The following is a 21,606-nucleotide window of genomic DNA, read 5'->3' as shown; positions in this document are numbered from 1 at the left end:
TCAGCCATGTTGGCTTATAAGCAAACATGAAGGGCTAATATGGGAACTTATCTAAATGAAAAGGTGAGATTTTATTGGTAGGAGATACTAGAATCAGGTAATACATCTACTTGGGTTTGAAGTGATTGTAACTGGGCCCTAAAAGTTGGTTGTAATCGTAATGGATTATCATAGGTGGGTTTCATCAATGATTCCAAACCAGATTTTCTAGCCAATCTTTATGTGTATTTCTGAGTAAATTCCAAAAGATGGCTAATCTATTAAGACAAAACATTTTTTTATCCAGCATCAATTTCTCCCAAATTGTGAATTCCAAACTATAGTTTAAGTGCCTTCTCAGAGAATGTGCCTTTCATTAGTTTAAAGGTATTTTACTCTTCCTATAAATAGGCCATGAAAACAATTATGTTGTTGTATTCAACCAAACTGATCTGCTTGCAATTCCTTGAACTGAACTAACATTTTTTACTCTTGCTGGAAAGAATGTTTTTCCTTTTCTTCCCTGTATATCCAAGCCTATTACCTCACTTTAAAATTTGACCCACTCAATAAAAAACCCAGGACCAACTGATGATAAATTCCTTCTGTCTCCTCACAACTCATTCATTTATTCATTCAGTATATATTTTAGTGAGGATGACAATGTGCCAAGAGTTCATTAGAGTTCACTTATGCTTTTGAATTGTCAGTTATCTTGTTATATGTCTGATTTTGTCCCTTTAAACTAGATTATAACCTATCAGGAAAAGGGACAGCGTTTCACCTATCTTTGCTCACTGTTTTAGTGCTTAACTTCTCAGACACAGGAGCCATTCAACAAAGTATGATAGATTTAACTCAGATTTCAGTCTTTAAAGAAAATGGCAACTTAATTATATTTCTTTAACAAGAATTAGAAGACAATAGTTACCATTGATTGAGTGCCTCTTGTGTATCAAGGTCTTTTCATAAGTGATCTCTAATCTTTACGGCAGTCCACCAAGATAAAATTTTGCTAGCCCCAATGTGTCTACGAGGGAAGAGATACTAGGAGAAAAGACATTACCTTGGGTTTCTCTTCTGGCCAGTTATAGAACTGATTCTGGAATCCAGGCCTAGATGATTCTTTTTTTTTTTTTTTTTTAAAGATTTTATTTATTTATTTGAGAGAGCGAGAATGAGAGAGAGTACATGAGAGGGGGGAGGGTCAGAGAGAGAAGCAGGCTCCTCGCCGAGCAGGGAGCCCGATGTGGGACTCGATTCCGGGACTCCAGGATCATGACCCGAGCTGAAGGCAGTCGCTTAACCAACTGAGCCACCCAGGCGCCCCAGGCCTAGATGATTCTTAAAAACCAAGAGGAATTCTCAACTAGGGTGAGATTCTGTCTCTGCAGTTGTCACCATGACAGTTTCCTTTATAGATGAGCCAAGAGAAATACATCTTAATATCATTTGGAAAATGTCAAATTTGTCCAGTTCTTTCTGTTCTTTTGTCTTTTTATATTTCCTTAGTTAAGATTCCAATGAGATGTATCCTTTTTAGAAAACCGAAAGCCATGAAACAATATGTATAATTCTCAGGCTGTAAAATAAAACCACTGAGTAAAAGAAAAAAATGTTAATAAAAAAACACTTTCTTTAATCAGTGAATACATGCTAAATAATCGAGTGTTTTCTATATTTCTATATTACGCTTTGGTATAAATTTATTCAAGATAACCATACATATCAAAATATTGTATCTAGGTTATAATGACTGGGTTTATTATAATTGTTTTGAAACTGTGAAAACATAGGAAAGCATTTTATATAATCAAGATGTATACATTGAAAAGAAGTGAGATGCTAAATTGATTTTCAAAGTAGCTGCTGCTCTTCATATACAATAACAGAGTAATAAGATGGAGATTAAAGATTAAGAATTTTACCAATTTAAAATAATTCTTAATTATCTTAAAATAATTCTTAATTATGGAGCATTTATAATTATAGATCATTGTTTTTAATGAATTTCTTTATAAATGGAAATTTTTCAGATGATTTCTATAGCTGTTGCCAATATCTGCAGAAAGTTGACCATAAGGGCTTCAATGCTTCAAAAGATCCAAGAAGAATAACATAACTGATAAAGGATTAGTATCCAAATCTATAAAGAATTTATCAAACTCAACACCCAAAAAAAAACCCAAATAATCCAGTTAAGAAATGGGTAGAAGGCACGAATAGACATTTTTCCAAAGAAGACATACAGTTGATGAACAGACACATGAAAAGATGCTCAACATCACTCATAATCAAGGAAATACAATCAAAACCACAGTGAGATACCACCTCACACCATCAGAATGGCTAAATTTAACAACACAGAAAACAGCAGATGTTGGTGAGGATGTGGAAAAGGGGGGAATGCAAACTGGTACAACCACTCTGGAAAACAGTATGGAGGTTCCTCAAAAAGTTTAAGATAAAACAACCCTATGACCCAGCAGTTGTACTACTAAGTATTTACCCAGAAGATACAAAAATACTGACTCAGGGGCGCCTGGGTGGCTCAGTTGTTAAGCGTCTGCCTTCAGCTCAGGTCATGATCCCAGGGTCCTGGGATTAAGCCCCGCATCGGGCTCCCAGCTCAGCGGGAAGCCTGCTTCTCCCTCTCCCGCTCCCCCTGCTTGTGTTCCCTCTCTCGCTGTGTCTCTCTCTGTCAAATAAATAAATAAAATCTTAAAAAAAAAAAATACTGACTCAAAGGGGCACATGCACCCTGAGGTGCCAAATTATGGAAAGAATCCAAATGTCCATCAACTGGTGAATGGAAAATGGTGTGTATATAATGGAATATTACTCAGCCATCAAAAAGAATGAAATCTTGCCATCTGCAACGACGTGGATGGAGCTAGAGTGTATTATGCTAAGCAAATTAAGCCAGTCAAAGAAAGTCAAATATCATATGATTTCACTCATATGTGGAATTTAAGAAATAAAACAGATGAGCATAGGAGAAGGGGAAAAAAGAGAGAGAGAGAGAGGGAGGCAAACCATAGGAGACTCTTAACTATAGAGAACAAGCTGAGGGTTGCTGGAGGGGGGGTGGGTGGAGGGTGGGCTAAATGGGTAATAGGTATTAAGGAGGGCACTTGGGATGAGCACTGGGTGTTATATGTAAGTGATGAATCATTAAATTGTACTCCTGAAACCAATATTATGCAATATGTCAACTAACTAGAATTTAAATAAAAACTTGAAACAAACAAAAAAATCCAAGAAGAGATGGGCTCTATTGGGTATATGCTTGGTGAGGGGAAGAGGAAAATGATCTGCAGTCCCCAATCACAGCATCTAGAAAGGCACAGAGAACTTGGCTCTATTTGAATAATTCAGGTTTTGCTACTCAAGGACTCTGACTTAGTGGGTAAAACTAGGAAATAAGTACCTCAAGGTCAATGATTCCAAAATGAAAGAAGAAGTCAGTGGCATATTAGAAATACCTGGGGATACTGGGGGCATTTTACTAAACTATTCTTAGTTCTCCAGAGATTTTGGTACACCCACTCCCCTGCCAGTAGCTATTCATCAGTAGCTATTTATTGTCATAGTGATTCACTATTCTTAACACTCTGGTATGTTAGAGATGAAAAAGTTATAGCTGATAATTACTAGTCTAGTCACTAGGGAAATGTGTAGCCAAATGAGTGCTATGAGTAATAGCATCCACGTTGCAGAAAATGATGCTGATTTGAGGCAGGTCTATATCCTTAGTCCATCCCCTACGAAGGAAGGGTTGACAAAAATAACAAGACACTGGACCCAGAATGAGAGGGCTCAGGCAAGGATCAATTGCCAGCAGTTTGTGTCTCAGGAAACAAAAGGTTTTGGAAGAAAGACTGAGGGTCAGAGGCTTTCACCACAGACTCAGGACAATATGTAATTCCCAATTCACCAAATGTTGGAAAGGGGCCCTGTAATATATTTCTGGACTTGGTTGTAGAAAATTAAATATAACTGATTCTGTAAATTGGGATAGTTGAGAAGGTCCGGGAGGGGGAGAAACTTAGAGATAAACAATATAAAGCCTTGATCATGATCATTACTATGATAACACAAAATCTCTAGTCAGCAAAATATTATTGTAAAAATGTATGATAGGCGAGAAAATAATGTTTGCTGCCACTACTTCTATATAAATCTTCCCTGGAGGTCCCAGGCACTGCAGAAAGATAAGGTAAAATAGAAATAATTATCAGAATTCAAAGGAAAAACAAAATTATTCTTTACAGGCAATATGATTTTCTATATAGCAAATCAGACTCTGGAGATAAATGGTGAGAACTAATAAGAGAATTCAACAATGATACTAGATGCAAGATAAACACACAAAGAACAGCTGTGTCCCTGAATGCCTGCAACAACCAATAAGAAATATTCCATTCATTAAAGACACAATAACCATTAGGTATGTAAAGGAAAAAATAACAAAAAAATGTGGAAACATGTATGGAGGAAATTAATTCAAGAAGACAGACCTAAATAAATGGAGCTATTTACATATACTATCATAAACATGCCAACTCCTCCCAAATTAATCTCAAAATTCAACCAAAAATTCCAAAAAGGGACATCATAGATTTTGAAGAGCACAGAAAAGCCAAAAAATGTTTGAAGAATAATATTAGAGAGAGCTGAGGGCTCATTCTACCATATGTAAAGACTTACCATTACGCCACAATAATTTGATAAGGTGGTTTGGGCACAGATGTAGATTAAATAAGCTAACAACACAGAACTTGCAGCAAAACAATCAAACTGTACAGAATTGAATAGTGCTCCCCCAAGAACTTCAGAATATAAGCTTATTTGGTTTCCGTAGTGTAGTGGTTATCACGTTCGCCTAACAGAATATAAACTTATCTGGAAATAGCTGGCAGATGTAAATAGTCAAAATGAGGGCATACTGGACTGGGCTGGGCCCTAAGCCAATGACTAGTGTTCCTATCAGAAGGTCATGTGAGGACAGGAATCAGTCAGGAGAGAATGTCATGTGATGATGGAGGCAGAGATTGCAGTGACTCATCTACAAGAAATGCCAAGTTTGCTGGCTACCACCAGAAGCTAGGAAGAAGCAAGGAAGTGTCTTCCCCCAGGACCTTCAGAGAGAACATGGCCCTACCAACACCTTGATTTAGGACTTCTAACCCCCGCAACTGAGACAATATATTTCTGTTGTTTTAAGCCATGCAGTTTGTGGTAATTTGTTTTGGCAACACTAGGAAACTAATACACAAGCAATCATATATAGCAGAGATTTATACAGGGCTGCCACATTCCATATAGCTCCAGGGGACACCATTTACATTATATTCTACATGCTCTAAGATTGTGCCATTCACATAGACTATGATATGAATGGTGCCCCCTGGAGTTGTGCAGAACAACCCCTCTCTTTATGTATGACAGAGGAGGCACTACAAATTATTGTGGAAAAGGCTAACTTTTGAATGATATGTGCCAGAACTGAGGGCTAGTCACGCGAAAAAAGATAAAGTCGGAACCTGGTCTCACTCTATACCAAAAAAAAAAAAAAAAATTCTAGACAGATTGATGGTCTGTCTAGACCTTATCCTTGATAAGGAAAGAAAAAAGGTAAATTTTAAAAGAAAATGTTAAAATAGCTTTACAGCATCAGGGTTGAAAATTATTTCTTAAACAAAACACAAGAAACCCAAAACATTGTTTTGATAAGTTTGAGTATATTGAAATTAAAAATTTCTGTATAACAAATGACATCATGAACAAAGTGAAAATACAAGCAACAGAACAGAAGACATTTGCATTATGTAGTCCTTATCAAAGAGTATATCCAAAATATTTAAAGGACTCATAAATCAATAAGAAAAGGTAAGTAAGGTAAATAAGCCGAAAGAAAAAAAAAAATCAGCAAAATGTATGAACAGGTAAGTGGAGAAAAGACACCATGTTTATGAAAAAAATGTTAAGCATTTTTTATGTTCAATAGAACTACTCTACGATCCAGTAATCCCACTACTGGCTATTTACCCCAAAAATACAAAAACATTAATTCAAAGGGATACATGCACCCTTATGTTTACTGCAGCACTATCTACAATAGCCAATTATAGATATATAATAAATATATATATATATATAAATATAAAATATTACTCAGCAATAAAAAAGAATGAAATCTTGCCATTTGCAATGACATAGATGGAACCAGAGAGTATAATACTAAACAAAATAAGTCAGAGAAAGACAAACACCATATGATTTCACTCATATGTGGAATTTAGGAAACAAAACAAAAGAGCAAAGGGTGAAAAGAGAGAGAGATAGAGAAAGACAAACCAAAAAACAAACTCTTAACTCTAGAGAACAAACTGATAGTTACCAGAGGGGAGGTGGTGGGGGATGGGTGAAGTAGGTGATGAGGATTCAGGAGCGCACTTGTGATGAGCACAAGGTGATGCATGGAACTGTTGAATCCCTATATTGTACACCTGAAACTAATACAACACTGTATGTTAACTATACTGAAATTAAAATTAAAAAACTTAAAAAAATAAAATAAATTTATAAAACACACTTTTATGTTTAAAGAAACACACGTTTAAATACATGAAATTCTATTTTATATCCTGAAGATTAAGAACAATTAAGAAGTCTGATAATACTAATAATTTGCTAGAATATGGAAACATGCAAATTCTCATACATTGTAGTATATATAAATAGCATTATTTATATCACTACAATGCTTTATAAGGCCATTTGGCAATCTGGTAAAGTTAAAGATGTGCATTGCCTATTATCAACAAATCCACTTTTAGGAGATTCTAGAGGAACTTGAACAGGGACATACAGAATCATGTAGAAGGAATTCACTGTGTGCCACTTGTAGTGGGAAAAGACTGTAAACGATCCAAATGACCATCCATAAGGGAGTAGCTGGCAGTTGGAAATAGCTGGCAGATGTAAATAGTCAAAATGGTGAGATAAATGGTGAGAACTAATAAGAGAATTCAACAATGATACTAGATGCAAGATAAACACACAAAGAACAGCTGTGTCCCTGAATGCCTGCAACAACCAATAAGAAATATCCCATTCATTAAAGACACAATAACCATTAGGTATGTAAAGGAAAAAATAACAAAAAAATAACAAAATAACAAAAAAATAACAAAAAATAAATTATAAATAAATATATAATTGAATATTTATGTATTGTATGATTACATAGGTATTATATATTTATAAATGAACTAGAACTACATTTACATGGAAAAAAATCTCTAAATAATAATAATATTGATTTTTTTAAAGTATACTATAAGACATCCGTACTGTATAGCATCACTGTGTAAAATATTAAATCTTACAAAATAATACTAAACATTGAAAAAATATATCTTGTTTTTGGATAAATACATATGTTTTAACAATATAAAAATGGCCTGGAAGGATTCATACTAACTTCAGGATAATATTCATTTATGAGAAAGATGAGCAAGGAATGAGATGAGGTGCCTTTAATCAGATATATAATATTTTGATTACATTTTTAAAATCTAAAGGAAATATAAAAAATATTAACATTATAAACTCTGGTGTTAGGCAGTACATGGATATCTGATTTATCATTTTCTAATCTTTTAGTATAGTTGAAATATTTGGTAAACAAAATAGAGACAAAGAAAGAAAGGAAAAGGAGAAGGAGAGAGGAGGCAAGAGGAAGAGGAGGGAGGAAAGTGGACATGGTCTTTGGACACAGAGTGCCCTGCAAGCTAATTGTGGCAGGTAGTGTGGTTTAGTGGAAGGAGCTTGGCTATGGGCTCAAGCAGACTTAATTCTAGGTCCTTTCAACTTGGACAAGTTAACTATTCTAGGACTCCATTTACCCACTTCTAAAATGGACAGATTAAAATGTAACTGACCATGTTCTATGAAGACTGTTCGGGGTGGTATGTAAAATGTCCTATGCAGTGTCCACCAGGTACACAGAGTGCTCCATGAATAATACAGCCTCCTCTCTCTTCTTTTTAGCAGTGGGAAACAATAAAGTCTGTGCAGAAATTATACCACCTGAACTCACTGAATGGAACTAAATTCCTCCTTCTGAGGCAGTCTTTTTTTTTTTATCTCAGTAAAAGTAATTTTGAAAAGAGATTAAATGCCTTTGGCATGAACAAAGATGCAGACTATAGAGAAAACCGTAGGGCTTTGGTTTCCACCAAAGCATCCATTATAAAGGTAGGTGAGGAAGTTCCCATGGTTCTGCATTTCAGCTCAAGTCACTTATTTAAGGAGATCACGGCACAGGCCCTTCACCCTTGGTTGTTAATGACCTTACTTTGAAGTACTGAATGGAACATGCAGAAGGGTCAATTGCAGACGCAATGACAAGAATTAAAGCGCAAAGCTCCCTAATGAGATCTGGGCTTATTTCTTGTAGTTCAAGGAACACTGTGGTTAATAGTTTGCAGCCTACAGGGTCAAACCCCTTGCAGAAGCAGAGGTAACTTAGGCAAGTCCTGGGCTGTATAAACAACACTGTCTGTAGTAGAAAGCTTGACCCTCCTTTTCTCATGCCAGGAAATTCTTGGAATGTAGCCACTGTCTGGTATTTATGGTTCCATAAGCGTTTGACTCTGAAAAGTCTCTAATTCTGGAAAATGGCCACTGGTCAGTTGTGAATGCACAAGCAGTAGGGAAAAAGTCACCCGTTAGAAGGAGAGAGAGGACAAAAGGAACAGCTTGTGAGGCTAAAAGTGTGGCAAGAAAGACGTCTACCTACAGAGGAAGGTGTATCTGCATGTTTAATATATACATACCAAAGTCCTAGATGTGTATTTCTACATATAGAAACTAAAATAGTGAAACAAATGCTTAAACATACAAATTTTTTTTAAATTTACCTTTTGTTTGTATAAAAAAATTGTGGTTTATAGTATTTCTTAAAATAGTAGAATAAAATAGTCTAAACTTAGGGCGCCTGGGTGGCTCAGTCATTAAGCGTCTGCCTTCGGCTCAGGTCATGATCCCAGGGTCCTGGGATCGAGCCCCGCATCGTCCTCCCTGCTCCGCGGGAAGCCTGCTTCTCCCTCTCCCGCTCCTCCTGCTTGTGTTCCCTCTCTCGCTGTCTCTCTCTCTGTCAAATAAATAAAATCTTAAAAAAAAAAATAGTCTAAACTTACATAGGCTTCTGTCCCTGTGTAAACTTATTTTCTTGAGCTTTTAGAGCTGAAAGGAACCTTGAGAGGTCCTTTCATGCATTTTTCTCTTCTTTGCACTAACAGGGATCTTCAGGGCAACCCAGACAATTGTTCACCTTACTGTTTAAAAAAAAAGAAAAAAAGACAATTTTTTTTTTTTAAGATTTCATTTATTTATTTGACAGAGAGAGGCACAGCAAGAGAAGGAACACAAGCAGGGGGAGTGGGAGAGGGAGAAGCAGGCTTCCCACTGAGCAGGGAGCCCACTGTGGGGCTGGAGCCCACTGTGGGGCTCGATCCCAGGAACCTGAGATCATGACCTGAGCCGAAGGCAGACGCTTAACGACTGAGCCACCCAGGTGCCCTGAAAAAAAAAACAATTTTTAAAACTTCCTTGGATATACATATCTCCATGTCTAAAAAAAAGAAAAGAAAAAAATCCTCCATTCTGAAATTCATTACCAATCCTTTCTAAAGGATTTTTAAATTAAGCATAGAGAATCACATAAGATACCTAACAACTGAATCAGAGGTAGTGGTTTCATACATTTTCCAAACATCTTGTCTCCAAGGTAACCTGTTCCTTCCTGACAGGCTGGAGGGCTAGAGAGAAGTGAGAAGATGGAAACATGATGAAGTCACATCCAAGGATGAGGTGGCCACTGGCTGATGGATCGATTCCGACAAGAATAAAACAATTCATAGGAATCAATGTCACCGGCCCGCAGATGCATCTCACAATTCCCGCTGCTCTGGAGAGGAGTTGCAAACACTGCTTTCTTTTCTCAGTAACACTAGCATCCAATAGTCAGATACTACCTTTTAAGCCTGAACTCCATAAGGGGGGTGGGGGGTGGAAACCCTGAACTCCGTAATAAAAAGTCACCCAGAGATCTTCAGCAGGTTATTCTGGCCTATAAAATCCAGGCAGGTGATGAAGAAATCAGAGGTACCTCGGCAGAAATGAGTGAGGGACGGGCCGGGCTAGGCAGGGAGAGATAGATAGGGGGCTATGTGATCAGGCTCACAGAAATCCCAAAAATGTGGAGGTGTGGGGAAAACCAGAGATAAGGGAACAAACTGGACCACCTTAATCTGGCCTGTGGGGTGGGTGTCTTTTTTATGATAATCACCTGTGACGAACAAAGAATAACCAGACCCTAAAAAGGAAGCAAGCCCCTGAAGGTGTTATCACTAGTCCTTGCTCAATGGTGATATCAATCGAGATGCTAAAAGGATTTAAGTTCTCTGGTTTGCTTTCTATAAAAGACCAACCCTAAAGGCCCCCAGTGGCAACCCTCTTGGGACCCCTCTGACTCCTGAGAGCTTTTTCTGTATCCTTGTTTAATAAACTTCTATCGCTTTACTCACCCTCCTTTGTCCGCAAGATTCATTCTTCCACTCTGTGAGACAAGAACCTAGCTCTATGGCTTCAAAATAACTGATATCTTGCTAGGAGTTTCTGGTATTATTCAAGGAAATGTGGAATCTCCTTTCCAAGAGTATTTGAAAATATCCAACTGCACAGGGATGTCCTCACCTGGGAAATGGCCCAAGTTTGAACAGTGGAGACTGGTTATTATAGGGCTGTTCGAGGTGGAACCACCCCAAACTTGGCCCGGTGTCATGCATTCTGCACTTTCGGTGGGTTAAAAAACGCAGGCAGTGTTTGTGATAGAAGGAAACTCAGTTCTTGGCCCAGTGGAACCCAGCAATTAATGAATTTATACATGTAGGACCTTTCCTGCTTCAGGTCAGCTTCCACTACAAACCCTGTGTCTGCTTCCTAACACCTACTCCCACCTGCACTACCACCAGCAATGTGAAGACACAGAGCTCCCAGTCTGAGGGAGTTAGGGCATCCTGGAGACAACTGGCCTGCAGAGGCAGAATACTCAATAATACCAGCTCCTGTTTCCTGAGCAGCCACTACATACCTAATACTGGACACTAGGCTGCATGTCAGTATTTTCATAAGATCCTAATGAGGGAGTATTATCATTATCCTTTTCTTTCTTATTTGAGAAAGAGAGCAAGCTCAGGGAAGAGCAGAAGGAGACAAGCAGAGTTTGAGCTGAGTGCAGAGCCCGATGCAGGGCTCAATCCCACGACCTGAGATGATGACCTGAGCTGAAATCAACAGTCGGATGCTTAACCGACTGAGCCACCCAGGCACTCCTATTATTATTTTCATTTTAAGAAGAAGGAAACTGAGGCTTAGAGAAGTTAATTTATTGAAGGATATGCAGTGAGTAAGAAGAGCTGGGAATCCAACCTTGGGAGTATTAACCTTGAAGTTGGTACTCTTAATACCATGTTCTACTGCCTAAATTTAGTAAGACTTTCCTACCAGCTAGATGTGGAAAGTTGGGCCAAAATCTATCTGAATCTTGACCTTTTTATGCACAAAACGTCTCTTCCTTTTTTCAAAAGAATTTTAAGAAGTCTATGTTAAGACACCCGGGCTACTTACTGGAATTAATAAGTGAACAAGGAGGGAGGGGGAAAGGTAGACTTAAGAAAGAAAGATGAGAGATAAGAGTGTGAGGGTGATAAAGATGCCTTTGTTATGTTAATGAGGAGGCTGGGAAAGCCCCTAGATCACCTAAGTGTGGAGGCTGGTCATCAGAAGAACCAACTAAGTGATTAGAAGGTTGGAAGTTTCAGTCCCATTCCCCCCCACCCCACCCCTGAAGAAGGAGACAGGGCGGGAGGTTAAATCAATTGCCGATAGCCAATGATTTGATCAATCTTGCCTGTCATGAAGCTTTCATAAAATCCCAAAAGGACAGGGTTCAGAAAGCTTCTGGCCGGGGAACAGGTAGAGGTGCTAGGAGAATGGCCCGCCTGGAAAGGGCATGGAAACTCTGAGCCCTTTCCCCACACCTTGCCCTGTGCATCTCTCCCATCTGGCTGTTTCTAAGTTAAAGCCTTTCATAATAAACCATAAACCAACATTCTAGTAAGTAAAATGATTATCTTAGTTCTGAGAGCTGCTCTAGCAAGTTAATCAAATCCAAGTTGGGGCCATTGGAACCTCTAATCTATAGTGGTCAGTGAGAACAGACCAGATGACAGCCTGGGCATTTGACTGGCATCTGAAGTGGGGGTGGGGCAGTTTGGAGAGACTGAGCCCTCAACCTGTGGAATCCGATGCTATTTCTGAGTCAGTTGTGTCAGAATTGAGTTGCATTGTAGGAAACCCAGCCGGTGTCCACACAGCATCCCTCATTTATTGGTGTGAGAAAGTGCCTCCCAACCACATGCACACATTGGAATGGGGTTCAAGGAGCATAAAAAAGCCATTCCTAGCAGTGGGGATGCCATATGCAAAACCCCTCAAAACAAGAAGTCAGTGTAACTGGAAATGAATCTCAAGTAGGAAAGTGAGGGGTATGGGCCTGGAGGGTTCTGGAGGTTATTCTGGGGAGTTTGGATTCAAGTCTATCCTATCCTTTAATTCAAAGGATATTGATCTATTGCCTAAACTTAACCAATACAAACAAGATTCCTGGAAACAGTAATGAAAAGTATCTGATGTAGAAACCTAGAGATGTAGAAATCGATTGAGGGTGAGTGTGAAAATGCTTTTGGAAAGCTAAAGTTTTAAACCAGTTTAGAGGCACCTGGATGGCTCAGTTGGTTAAGCATCTGCCTTCGGCTCAGGTCATAATCCCAGGGTCCTGGGATCAAGCCCCAAGTCGGGCTCCCTGCTCAGCGGGAAGCCTGCTTCTCCTTCTTCCTCTGTGCTCTCTCTCTCTCTCTCAAGTAAATAAATAAAACCTTAAAAAATAATAATAAAATAAAAAAAATAAACCAGTTTAAGTTATTACTGTGAGTGTTTTTGGGGGAAGGAGGGGTGTTTGTTTTCCTTTTGTTTTGTTTTGCTCTTGCCCTTCTCTCTGTCACTGGAGGAAATACACAAACTGAGGTGGCTGGCGGTAAGGCACATTATTCTAAGAAGCCCTGAAGGTGTTGTGGGGCTCTGATGCCAGGCTACTAAAACCTTCATTAATTCATCTGACAAAGCTTTATTAAATGTGTGGCAGTCACTGACACCAACTGGCCTTGGGTTCCTTGCTCATAGTACCCTGTTATTTTGTGACATTGTATTCTCTGCCCCCAACAGTGTGCTCAATTGCACAATTCCCCAGCTTCCTTCCCAGGTAGGGAAAACCGTTATGACCCAGTTCTGGAGAGCAAGATGTAAACGAAAGGTTTCTGGGGAAAAGGAGGGCTTACCTAATATTAAAGTGCCTTGCAGACCTCCAACTATAGGGGACATAACTGACTGAGGCCCCATCTGCTGCACTCTGAAATTTATCTCGATGTTTCCCAGGAGTCCATGCTATCCCTGGCTGCTTCCAGATCACAATCCAGTGCATCAGCAACATTCCTGGAAGACCGGAGATTACTGATGGGTGACTCTGGCCAAGGGCTCCTTGACACTTTTGCCAGACTGGATTACAGTCTAGGACATACCCAACTTGCCTTCTGTCTCACATTTGGAAGCAGACTTGTATTGTGATCTGACAACGCTCTTACAAACCTTTTCCCACTTTCTCTTACAGGCGTTTCGTGGTGAATACTGTCTTGGCATCTGCTTCTCACAAGACCCAGACTAACACAGAAAATATGTAATGTATGATATGTTATAAGAAAATCTCCAGGATATATTGTTAAGTGAAAAAAAAAATCAAGTTTCAGAACAGTATGTAAAATGTGCTACCTCCTGTGTTAAAATGAAGGCGAAATAAGAATAATATGAATGTGTATTTGTTTTTGTATGCAAATACAGTGGTTATTTATGATGGTGGGTTAGAGTAGGACCTGGAAAACAGATGGAAAATGGAGAGGAGGAGAAATTCTCTTTCTATCCATTTTTGGTTTTTAACTAAGTGAAGATACTATATGTACATTTTTTTAAAGATAAAAGAGTCAATGTCTTAAGAAACTAATACAGATTTTCAGGGTTCTGGTTGCTCTGGAACATGTGACACATATTCTTAATAAGGCAATTTAAGAGTTGGAAAAGCTTTTTGTAAGCTATAAGAAGACATCAATTACTCAACGCAGTTGCATGCTAGAGCCCCAAAGCAGCAACACTCCTTGAGAAGCTGAGAAAACTATTTAACACCCTTCTAACAGGATTCTGCCACCACTCACAGTACACACAGCCACATCAACAGAGCCTCTATTCAGAATCTGAAGCTAATGTCTTCTGAATCGATTCCTGCTTAAGTTTAAATATGTGGCCATATAACCTTCCATTCTAATCCACAAATCCTAAAGATGGCAAGTCTCATGATGACCTGGATTAATTTCCAGTCAAGGAGGTGGTTGCTTAATGGGAAGCAATGCTGTTCCCCTGCTGGGCACATCATCAGGAGCTGTAAGATGGGCTTTCTCATCTACCTCAAACCAGTTTGCAAGACTATGATACTTGTAAGAATGGATGTCAAATTATAGATAAAAATGCTTTACTAATAGGCCTGATAAAAGTTTTATTAAGGCTTGATAAATATTCAGTGGTAGACAGTTTTGGAGAAAAAAGTGTTTATGGTCTTTCGTGCATTTCGCATTAGGGGAGAAATTATTTGATTGGGGGAGAGAGGGTGGGTAACTTATACTGTCAAGCTTAAATCTTTCAAAATTTTAGTAATTCATCTAATATATTTGGGAAAAGAGACTGCAGATGGTTTTAAGAGTAATGGTATAGGAAATTTAGGCTATACAATTACTCTTTTTTCCAACCGTCTAAAAATTATCTGTCATGTCTCCAAAGATGAATCCTGTGTATTATAAAGTAGCTGTGTTCTGTAAAGAAAATTTTACCATCTGGAGCCCATTTCCCTATTAACTCTGGTGAGAACTTTAGAGGTTTTTTTGAGGATGGTATTGGGAATAAGGGCTACTCTTTATTGAGCTCCTACCACGTTCTAGGCCCTATGTTAGAAACGTTACATATATTATGTCCAAATTTCATAACTATGAAACACTATGAGCTAGGTATTATTTTTCCTTTTTCTGCAGATGAAATCAAGTGACCTAGATGGGGCAGAACAAGATTCGAACTCAGGGCAATGTGGCTGCAAAGCCCACACTCTTTCCCCGTATGAATTGCCTTACGGCACAGACAAGGGGCATATACCCCTCACGGTATCTGCCACAAAACAGACAACTGGAAATTTTTAGTTTCCTTGGTATTTGTGCTTTATTCTCTAGGCACGGAATTCACCCATTTATCCAGAAGTTGTCCTGATGATTGTATTTCTGTCCACCCCAGTTGGATTTGTAGTGGATCCAGGGAAGCCCAGCAGGTGAATGCACTCTTCCATGTCATTTGGGTCATATTTTCCAGCCAGATTGGAACCAGTACCACTGAGTCTCACTCTTTGAGGTGAGGCCTCCACATTGTAGGGAAGACAGAGCCAGAAGTAGCTCTGCAGGAAGACTTTCTCCATCAACATCAGAAAATGAATGTTCCATAGACAAGGTTGTTCAGCACACCTCAAGGGCATCACCATGGCCCAGCTCTAGTTACCACCCGCCAGGCCTCCAAGGAAACCTGAGTTCATGGGATGTTAATAAGAGCCCTGGGGAGTTAAAAACATAGGAATGAAATACCTCAGAATTCCTACTTTTGGACACTGGGTACCATTATATGGTATGTTATTTAAAATTTTATTTTACTACATAACACCTTGCTACATGGCAATAAAAAAGAAAACATAATCCGGGAGGTGTGTTCAAAATGAAAAGTAAACACATTATTAATTATTTTTTGCATATCCTTCTATCTTAAACTTTGTAATCACATATAAAGACATATCCTTCATACGATACTCATTATTCTGCATCTTTTCACTAAATGATCTTTGAGATTTTGCTATATATATAAGGACGTAAAAATTGCACCAGTCAAGGTTGCCAGTTGTAAGCAACAGAAATCTGTCTGGTTGAAACAGATGATGTTTATAGAAGTTAAAATGGATACTTGAAGAATTGAGAAGGCCTGAGCCCCAGGCACAGAATCCTCCCCACAGGGGCCATTCTGAAACTTCAGGGTGAAGCTGGTCTGCTCAAGGCGCCACTGCTGGGTGTCTGGGGCCACTGGGACTTCCTCAGTTGCCATCTCTGAGACTGCCTGAGCCCTATGCCTCCTCCTGAAACATTGCCTCTGCTGCCCCTGCAGGAAGAATGAGCTCCCACCTCTATCACCAGCCTCGTCAGAATGGACTCCTCAGCCCCACTTCTTTGCCTCACAAGCTTCCACTTGAAAGCCTGTGGTAGTTTGTTCTGAAGGGGAGAGTCTAAGACCATCACAGTGAAGGGAGGCTCTCCAGAAACCACAAAAAGCCACAGCGCCTTACCGGTGAGGATCTTTCCTCCAAATTAAGTCAGTGGGAGTAAGGGACAGGTGGGGCTAGGTAGGGAGAGATAGATAGGGGGCTATGTGATCAGGCTCACAGAAATCCCAAAAATGTGGAGGTGTGGGGAAAACCAGAGATAAGGGAACAAACTGGACCACCCTGCCCTAGGCGGGGGGGGGGGGGGGGTCCTGATAATCACCTGTGACGAACAAAGAATAACCAGACCCTAAAAAGGAAGCAAGCCCCTGAAGGTGTTATCATTAGTCCTTGCTCAGTGGTGATATCAATCGAGATGCTAAAAGGATTTAAGTTCCCTGGTTAGCTTTCTATAAAAGACCAACCCTAAAGGCCCCCAGTGGCAACCCTCTTGGGACCCCTCTGACTCCTGAGAGCTTTTTCTGTATCCTTGTTTAATAAACTTCTATCGCTTTACTCACCCTCCTTTGTCCGCAAGATTCATTCTTCCACTCTGTGAGACAAGAACCTAGCTCTCTCGCATCAAGTGTCACCTGGAACATACTGATTTCAAGTCAGGGATCACCTGTATCTGTTAAAGGCTGGGTTCCTGGAGAATAGTTGGGGAAAGAAGGAAAAAGAGACTTCTTTTGTTGAGTCTAATATTTAGCCTTACGATGAGAGTAATGCTGCATAAAAGTGTCTCCCTTATAAAAGCTCTCCAATAATTATCACAATTTTATCTCCTTCCCACCTTCTAAAGTGGGGCGATGAGGAGACACAAGACCACACCAGCTCAACAGCACTACCTTTAATTTAGCATTTCTCATCATGCAAGACATCAACAAAACCTGTGAAGTTGGGCAAGTAGAAAGAGGTGACGTTGCTTGTTTAAGGTGGAGTTGTGTTTGCAACATGCATGCAAGCATCCAGATTGGGTGCAGACAAGTCATAGATGGGTGTGCTCAAAGTGGGGTCCCAGGGCCAGCAGCATAAACATCACCTGGCAACTTCATAGAAATGCAAATTCTTGAGGCCCACCCTAGACTTTCAGAATCTGAAGTTTGGGGGGTGGGGAGCAGGTCCCAACAATCCCCTTTTTAAATTTATTTATTTATTTATTTATTTATTTATTTATTTATTTATTTATTTTTAAGATTTATTTATTTGAGAGAGAGAGCACAAGTGAGGGAAGGGGCAGAGGGGGAGGGAGAGGGAAAGAATCTCAAGCAGGCTCCCCGCTGAGTGCAGAGCCCGACTTGGGGCTTGATCCCACATCCCTGAGATCACGACCTGAGCCAAAACCAAGAGTCCCACACTCCGCCGACTGAGCCACCCAGGTGCCCCCAACAATCCACTCCGAAGAGACTTGAGGTGATTCTAATATAGGTTACTGTTGAAGAAGTGCACTGTGTAGAAAAAAGCTGCCAGACTTCAGCTTTTATCCCTCCAATGGCAGTCCCTGTGTGCACGTGGCCTTGAAGAAGAAGACAGAAGAGGACTCACTGTCCCCCAAAGCAGCCACAGATAGTGCCCTGGCCAAGCTCGCCCTGCCCAGGACTCATGGTAAACTGCCAAAGCAGATACCTGGAGCGAATTTGACTTTCACCCAAGCTCTTGCAAGTTTTGCTGTGACTTTAACTCTGACATACCTATTTAAGAAAGAGGTGTTCAAGGCATGTCTATTTACACATCCACATACATAACTGTGTCCATCAGTAAAACCACCTGCAGCGTATAGCTGTCCAAGGGAAGTGAAAGATTTGCCTCCATTAAGTTTGCTCACTGTGTTGCAACTATATTTTTGGACTTCCCTTATCACAGCGTGACGTCCATTTGCACAACCGCATTTTTCCAGTGACTGAAAAGTGATCGCCGCAGCTTGGCAGCCTACACTGCAGCACAATCATTTATTTCTCACAGCACTCCATCCTGGACGTTCCCATTGAGCACAGAGCCTTTGAAGTCCATGGTGCATATAATTCAGCTGACAGTGGATTGGATTGGAGTCCATCTAAATAAAGCCCAAGCCTGAGCCGGCATCAAAATATCTCCCCGCATAATTGGCAAGCACTATTATTCTACTGAACTATTTTTTTTTTTTAAAGAGAGACATTTTCTTGGCTACATATTTTATCGACTTTTGCTATAATGAATTTCTCTTTACTTTTAAAGGTGTTTTAGTTTTTTTCTGAGTCAAAATCTTCTTCCACTCTAACAAGCTCTCAAACTTTGCCTCGGTTTATGTTTACTGATCTGCCCACTGGAAAAAACAAGGGAATATTTTAAATAATTTCTCAGGCTTTTTGACCTATGAAGAGCACTTTGGTGTCCCTGGAGCTTTTCCATCTAATTTGCTTAAATCCTTTTTAAACTGGGGTTCATTTACTTAATGTTTGATGTCTGCATTGACTTCCTAAAGCTAATTTCAGAAGACAGGGGCGGTTCCAGGAGAGAGCTTCTTCTCTGAATGGCCCTATAAAAATGAGAGAGGATGGGAGGGAAATTTGGAAACACGGAGACCAGGGATGCTAAAGACCAGGGATGCTAATTTATTGTAGTGGTAATGTGGTAAACACGGAAATAGTCACAACAATAACCCATAGCTTTCTACTTCTTCCCCTCATGGACCCTAAGTTAGGATATGAAACATTCTGCCTATGTTGGTATGTTTAACTCTGTGTTGCAATATAAGTAAACCTAGCCTAAGAAACACCTGGGGTAATTTAATAATAAAGCAGGACACAGAGGATGCTAACAGTTGGCACTAGGGCATAAAAACACAGAGAATATAAAATGTAATAGCAATTTCAAAATGTAATACAATTGCATGAAAATGCAATTAAATCAGGTTGGATAAATAGCTTCCAGGATATAATAGCAAGAAGAGAGAGTTCATTTCAATGAAGTGAAAATGGCAAAAAACTGAATAAATAATTTAAAGCTGGAAATGAAAAAAGTTCCGTGTGGAGTTTGGGAGACAATTGAGCTCATCTGACCTTGTGCAAGTCGGTTAACCTCCTGAGGCTTTACTTTCCTTATTAGGAGAAGGAGGGGACAGGAGGGAGGGTTAGACTACATGATCTCAAAGGTCTATTCAAGTTCTAAATTCCTCTCCTGGGCATGGAAGAGAATGGAAATGTAGGGCATCAACACAACAACATTAATGGCTCTGGAAAAAAAAATGCACTTACACAAACTGTGAATTTGGGTTTCATATGAAGCATTGATTTTATCTGCTGGGATCTCCTGTTATTCTTTATAAATATAAAAGATAAGAGCAAATGCCTGCAATGGCCGAATTTCCCTGTTTCCATCTTAGTCTGGCTACAGTTTTCCCTTATCTGGGGTTACAAAAAGGCAGTCTGCATACAGATAAAACAGTCCATGTGGATAATGCTAAGTGGAAGTTTTGGGCTCAATCACTCTCTTTCCTTTCTGCCCTTCTGCCACTTTTCATTCACCTGATCCTCCAGAGTAGGAAAGTTAGCTGGGTGCTAATCAGTGAGTAGGGAAAGGGGAAGCCTGCGTTATTGCAACCCAAATGGATCATGGATCATGGGTCAAGCAAGCAAGGACTCCAGTGAGAGTTGTTAGAGATTTAATTCATTTAACTACAAAGACATGGTGAGGGAAATGAATGCCCTCACGCAACACATATAGACACCAGTCAATCACAGACCGAGGGGCAAATACTGCATTTATAATGGTTATTTATAGTGGAGGATATTCGGAAGAAAGGCAGGCAGGGGCAAGGGGCCCCCATCCTAAGAGGAAACTACCCTTAAAAGGAAAAAGATGCCATCCTGTTATTCTACACCACCCTAGAAGGAGCCCTGATAGGTAGATGAGTGCATGGACAAAAACCTGATTGGGTGACATGCTCACGGAGGGTTAATCAGATTAAAACAGCCTGCCAACATTCTCATAAAAACTCCTAGATTTAGAAACTCCTGTGGCAACCCTCTGGGGTACCCTCCCTCTTCAGGAGCTTTGTACCGTCGCCCAATAAACTTTGCTTTGCTGGCCACCACTGCTCGTCTAGTCTACCTCTTCATTCTTCGAAACGGCGGACCAAGAACCATGGGCACTAAAAGAAAAGAAATCCTGAAACATTCATAAATCCACAGGATCTTGAGAAAAAACAAAGAGGTGTCTTTTTGGCCCACATTATGTTTTAATAGAAATAAAAAAAACTAATCAGTACTCTGGTCTTCATTGTCATTTGAGGATCTATTTTCTACGCTTCTCTACTCCCAAGTAACTAATCAACAAACATGAAATTTAAACCCAAACTCTGTAAATGAAAGGCTGTTGACTACGCCCAATGGTTTAATACTTCAATTCCTGATTGAAAATGCATCTATTTGCCAGTTATGTGCTGCTTCTAACAGTTGGAAGATGATTTAATAGCATTATTAGTTTCTCCTTAGTTGAAGAAAGACAGAGGGTGTTCTGGAGATGTATATCACCGCAACGCGATCGCCAAGAGACCGGGTGATGAATCCTGACATCGGACTACCCAGGTTTGAATCTGGGTCTGTCACCAGCTACATCCCAAGACCTGACTTGTACTGCCCACGTGTCTGTACTCACCCACCTTTGTCCCACATTTTTTCTTAAACTCTTCTTTCCAGATTATCTCTTAACTCAGGCAAATGGAGAGTGAAGCCATCCCTTGAGCAGTAATGACTGCCCTCATACGACCTCGAGCCACCCCAGACTACCCAGACCAGTTTGAGCTTAACCTGTGACTCTCACCTGCACAGATGGACCATAGAATGACTTCTAGAATGACCGACAACTACCTTTACCTCATTATAATACTAAAATCTCTGCCCCAGAAGGAGCACAAGCCTCATTTACATAACATACAATGTGTACGTAGGCGTGTTTCCTGAAGGCACACGCGTGACCTTATACCCACCTCTACACACGATGACAAGGCTTCCCTCTCTAAATATTCATCCTAAGCCTAAATAAAAGGTACCCATCCACCCTTGCTCTGGAATTCATGGCTTTGGAAGTTATTCCCTGTGATCTCCTTACTTGCTGCAAGTAAAGTTTTCTTT

The sequence above is a fragment of the Neomonachus schauinslandi genome, chromosome 9, assembly GCF_002201575.2.
Source record: "Neomonachus schauinslandi chromosome 9, ASM220157v2, whole genome shotgun sequence".
NCBI lineage: Eukaryota > Metazoa > Chordata > Mammalia > Carnivora > Phocidae > Neomonachus > Neomonachus schauinslandi.
The sequence above is the reverse complement of the archived record's forward strand: the minus strand, read 5'-3'. Positions refer to the sequence as shown.